Here is a 6,000-nt window from a genome sequence, read left to right on the forward strand (position 1 = left end):
ATGAGTCACTTGTTAATAGAAACAATATTATTTTCCCGCCTCTGCACATGAAACTGGGTCTGATGAAGCAGTTCGTTAAAGCTTTGCCAACTGAAGGAGACTATTTCAAGTACCTCATTTTGGCATTCCTAGCCTGTCATTTGAAAAAATAAAGCCCGGTTTGATGGTCTTTGATGGTCCACAGATTCGGCAACTCATCAAAGATGAACATTTCATCGGGACAATGTCAGAAGTCGAAAATAATGCTTTGGTTATCATTCAAAGCCATTGTCAAGGACTTTCTTGGAAACACATGAGCAAATAATTACACAGAAGTTGTCCAGAAACTCTTGGAGAGCTACATAAAGCTTGGTTGCAATATGAGCATCAAGGTGTATTTTCTGCATAGCCATCTTTCTATCTTCCCGGAAAACCTTGGCGCAGTCAGTGATGAGCAAGGTGAACGATTCCACAAAGATTTGAAGGTCATGGAAGGACGGTATCAGGTTAGATGGGATGTACATATGATGGCTGACTATTGTTCCAACACTGAACACTCCAAGAAAAGCTATAAACATAAATTTTACCTTAACAGCTTACCCGAATAATTTTCAAGTGTTTTACTGTAAAAAGAAATGGAGGGTACCCTGTATCGTAAAAACTGGATGTGATAGCAAAAAACTGGGGGTCATTTCTGGATTCACCACACAAAACTTAGTAAAAAACAAGTGTAATATCTAACTCAACAAAAAATATGTTCCCCAGTGTAATATAATGCCAGCCACGTGAGAACCAGTTTTGGGTTCTGAAATGTCTGATTGCTTGTACACCAGTTTGTTTTTGAATTGGACATGGAGATAAATATCTATATACACAAATATAGGAAAAGCACACAAACTTCATTTAGATTGTAGCAGGATGACAATCAAAACTAAGATCCCTGTAAACATATGCAATAGTCTTTACCACAAAACCATTATACTGCACTACAGCCATGTTTTTCAAACCAGGAACCACTGCCATATTGGGCCTGATTGATTAACGCTCTTCAAGACTCCAAGAGAGGATACACTTTCATCAATGAAGCTGGGTGGTTCAGCAAACCTGGAATAGATTGCCTCAAAGTAATTTGCTATTTTCTAGTTTTGAATCCTGGACCAGATCCATTCCAGGTTTGCTGGATCACCCAGGGTTACTAATAAAAGTCTGTCCCCTCCAGCCTTGGACAGCTTTAATAAATCAGTGCCATTATGTTTTAAAGGTAGAAAAGCTGAAATGATGAAAGTGCTTATTTTAAATTGATTATTACAATTATGTAAATGGTAATACATTTGGCCAATTTGTTCTTCCTGAAGACATGTTGATGTAAACTCAAAGATCTAATGGTGAGTATGCATAGCATTTATACATGCTGACATGCATTTACTATATTGTTTCTACCCTTCAGTTCATAAGCCTCAGGAAAACTGCTTTTATAACAATGGTAAAAAAAAAATAGAATATAAAGAACCTTATAAACAATAACTTTTAAAAATTAAAACTTAAATGAAGTATTTAATGTTTGAGGTTAAGCTTAAAGCTGAACAGGGTAGAAACCATCTACATATATAGTTTTTTTTTTTTGTTTTGCATGTTCTCCTTCTTCTTCCTTAGAAGTAGTGTCCCTAAATTTAGCCTTTTACCCAAAGCATGCAAGTCTCCTGAATTGGTACAGTTCCCGCTGGGCTGCTGGCATCACATCTTTCTGTCATCGGGGCTGTGGTCATGTCCCCACTTCTCTTATCTCTGAACCATTCATAAACCCACAACCCCAGGCTTCTTATGCCCAGGAAATTTAGGTGGGCACATGACCTCAGTGCTACCAAAAAGCTGTAGCACTAGCGCCCTAGAAGTACGGATGAAGCTGAACTAATCCATGGATATGACATAAAGGACACTGCTGAGGAAAAGGAGAAGGGAGGCAGATACAAAGAAGATGTTTTTGTCCAGAGTTTAGCTATAAGTTTGCCCTATACTTACCCCAGTCATAACTTTTGATCTGCATTGAATATGATTTTTGGCCCCCAAAATGTTATTTATTTAAAGGAAACTTGTTCTAAGAGGAATATGCGGGGGGGGGGGGGGGGTTGTCATTGCTAACCTTCACCATTTTTAGGTCAGTAGCTTGACTGACTCCAGCTGTGGCAGTCCATACATATATTTTCACAGAAAAGGTTTACTAACTACTGTTTTTTAATTGCATATGGCAGTATAAAGTGGTTGACTAAAGCTACGTACACACGACAGATTTTTATCGCCCGATAATCGGCATCGGCCAAATATCGGGTGAAAATCTGCCGTGTGTACAGTCGGTATCGTCCATCGTCCGAACGACCGTCCTGCCGGATCCACGGACGATGGACGACAACCGATCCTAATGAAAGGGAAGGGGGAGAGCGCGCAGCAGGGTGCCGCTCCGTCGCTCTCCCCCTCCCCTCTCCATAAAGCAAGAATGGTGCTGTATGTACAGCATCGTTCATGCATCGTGCAGTCCCTTGTCGTTGGAAAGGATCGTGAAAGATCCTTTCCAACGACAAAAATTGCAAGTGTGTACGCAGTTTAAAGATAGCAGATGAGAAAGGCTGGGGAGGGGCACGAAACTCACTATTAGTATTTAAGTAAAAAAAAGGTCTGCATCATTTCCTGGCTGGAGAATATCTAGGTGGAGTATAATCTAGCCCTTTCCTTCCCTAGTCTTACTGTCCATTGCCACTGCCCTTTTTATTTATTAGATTTTAGATCATTTCAGTCACAGATGTTCAAAAGCATACGTAAGTGCTACCCAAGGGGTATGCAATAAACAGGATTCTGTAATGTTTTTAGGAAGCCATAATAGCACCCTGCTGGCCCTAGCACAAGCCATGATATCTTCTGTCTTTTAAAACCCCCACTATTTCCCCTTCGATTGTTTGTTACTTCCCCAACCTCCTAGATTGTAAGCTCTTCTGGGCAGGGTCCTCTCCTCCTCCTGTGTCACTGTCTGTATCTGTCAGTCATTTGCAAAAGACAGTAATTAGTAATTGCATAGGGATGCACAAAAACAAAGGGATCATTTCACATTGTATGAAATGTTAAGGGGGGTGGGGGCAGAAACTGGGGAAGAAAAATTGTTAGTATATTAAACTTCAGCTCTATCCATTCAAGTGCTGTCACATTGGATGTGTATGGCTATGTGTATGGCTATGGCTTTAGCAGCAGATTGCTTCAGCAGGGGAGCATGGTAAAGATATGTAAAGAATTCTTCATATACCTCCTAAAAACTCTTTGTACTCAAATTGTTGTTTTTTTTTTTTTTTTTTCAATAAAGCAATGTAATGTAAATATCCTACCACTGAAGGTAAAGTAAAAATGTTTTTTTATCTATGTATGGTTTATTATCATTATATATACAAATATTAAGGCAGCCATATTTCCCTATTGAATAATGGAGGCTGCACCTATTTTAAAGGGTTGTGGTGGTGCTTTACAACTTCCTCCCACAATTCAAACCCTTTACATCTACTAACTCACTGAAAACAATGTACTGTTTACGTGGCTTATATGTTATCTCAGCAGGTGTTAAGCAGGAAGTCTTGGTGCTGAAACATAGAGCTCTAATGACTCATGTACAAATTTCTATATTTAGTATAATAACAAAAGTATAGGTTGGCCATGCATCTGAAATGGGAGAAAATGTCTATCTTCCTACCTTTAAGCTTAAGACCTATCTTCCTGCCTTACTAACACTGTCCAGCTCCAGTTGGACCTGACACCATTCACTGTTCCTCAATATTGAGAAAATTCAAATTTACTTCTATGATGGCAATTATGTCTATTACTTTCCATATGCATGCCAGTTCTGGGGCTAATAGTCTCATCCTTTGAAGTAAATCCATTTATTTAGTTCTATAGCAAAATACTTTAGAGGGATATGTTATCCAGATAGAGCTGATTTCCTCTTTCCTTGGACAGAGATGTACATTTATTGCCTAAATCCGAGCTGTTTCTACTGCCCTGGCCTAAGTCTGAGATGACATTGTTAAGTTGTTAGTTTCTTTCCCCTCAGTAGAGAAGTCCTTAGCCCCCTGTAAAAGCAAGAACAAGTATACAAAAAAAAAAAAAAAGCCACTAAGAGGCAAGTCAAAAAACAAGAAAGAGTAAATTTTCTCAATCTCAGCAATTTACACCTCTTAATACATAACTGCCAAGCAGACTTTCTTGCCAACAATTGGAGTCCCATTACAAATCATGCGTCCACGGTTCAAAACCATTTAAAGTTATAAGCAGTATCAACAGATACAGCTAAGGCTTAGTTCCACCATCGACTCCATACTGCACTCTCTTCCTTTAACTTTTACTATAGTCTTTCGTTGTTCATGGATTCTCCAGGATCCATGAGCGAAGTCAGATGAGCACTGTACACACGTCAGATTCTTGTCTGATACCAGTCCTGAAGCAATAATTGGACTAGACTCATCTAATGTGTGCACATAGCCTTGGTCGTTTTCCTTAGCAAACAAACAGTATATTGGTGGCTGTGATCAAAGAAGGACTCATAGGGAATTTCTGGAGAGATAATTATCACGCTACCGGTAGGAAGCTTTTCACAGATTCAACCATTTCAAATGGGTAAAGTAAAAGTGTCTCTTTAAGGAAAAAAAATCAATAATACCTAAGATATATTTTCACTAAAAATTAAATAAACTTTCTTTTTAAAAAGGCTTGCTTGGCCTGGAACACCCAGGGATTTAAACAGTACAAAATAGTTGTAAAGGTTGCTGCTGGTAGGTGCACACACCGTGACACTTTCTGTGGGAGTGAACATTCACAGGTTAGAACACACTGATGATGAGCAGTGCTACCAGTTTTGCTTACTGTACTCTCTTTATCCCTCCCTCTATTGACACAGTCAATCAAGAATTTTAGGTTGTGCCACATTTTCCAGTTTATATAAAGTTCTGCATAGGTGGACAAAGATTTAAACTCTGACCTAACAAGTCCACATGCTAGCCTTAAAAGCTCAGTAGCCACACTCCAAGGCTTGTCTGGGTATATATATAGAGAGATAAAGTCTGCCAACTTTGTGCTCATACTGGTGGCCAAAAGTGTAAAACAAGCACTAAAATGATAAAACAAGAACTTTAATTGAACAAATCAATGTGTAAATTGTTTAAAAAATATATATCTAATGGTCTCTCCTCCCTGTTTTACTGTTGTAGCAAGATTAGGGCATATCTGGTATAACTCAGGGAACTCCCTGGTGGCCTTTAATACTGAGAAAACCTATTCCCCACCCTACCCTAGCTCCCCTTATATCAATTCTCCCCTACCTTTGCTCGTGTCAGTTGTTCTCTGCTTTTTTCCCAGGAATGTCCATCAGAAACATATTGATGTGTCCTAAGTGACCATTCTGTATGTTATATTATACTGTATCCTACCACAAGCTTTTTATCTGGGCTATTATTAATAATTTTCTATGGCCTAAACTAATTTCCTAAACTTTAAATAAGAAATTTCATCTATAGTACCCTCCAGGGTTTGTAAGCGGATTTGTGTGTATAGTGCCTTATCATACATATTCTTTTAGATGACTATTTAGTTCTAACATGCTTGATCACATGACATCCATGTTTGCAGTTTTTTTTTTTTTGGTAGCACTGCACAATGTTTGTGTTTAACAAGTGCATCAGTATGCCTAGGTTTTTGTGCTTCATTGTGTTGATGATATAGGAATATCCACCAGAGATAGAAGATAAAAAGTGCATATAAAATGCAATTAATACAATATAAACACAACACAATTAAATATGTGAAAATCATAATCAAAACAATTACTATGAGTAATGACATAGAATGTATACTTGCTAAAAACACACTGCATGATATAGGAAATAACGTATTTTTCGGACCATAAGACGCACTTTTTTTCCTCCTAAAGTGGGGGAAAATCAGGGTGCGTCTTATGGTCCGAATGCAGAGGTACAGGGGCATATTTTTTTACTT

This window comes from Pyxicephalus adspersus, chromosome Z (assembly GCF_032062135.1).
Source record: "Pyxicephalus adspersus chromosome Z, UCB_Pads_2.0, whole genome shotgun sequence".
NCBI classification, from domain to species: domain Eukaryota; kingdom Metazoa; phylum Chordata; class Amphibia; order Anura; family Pyxicephalidae; genus Pyxicephalus; species Pyxicephalus adspersus.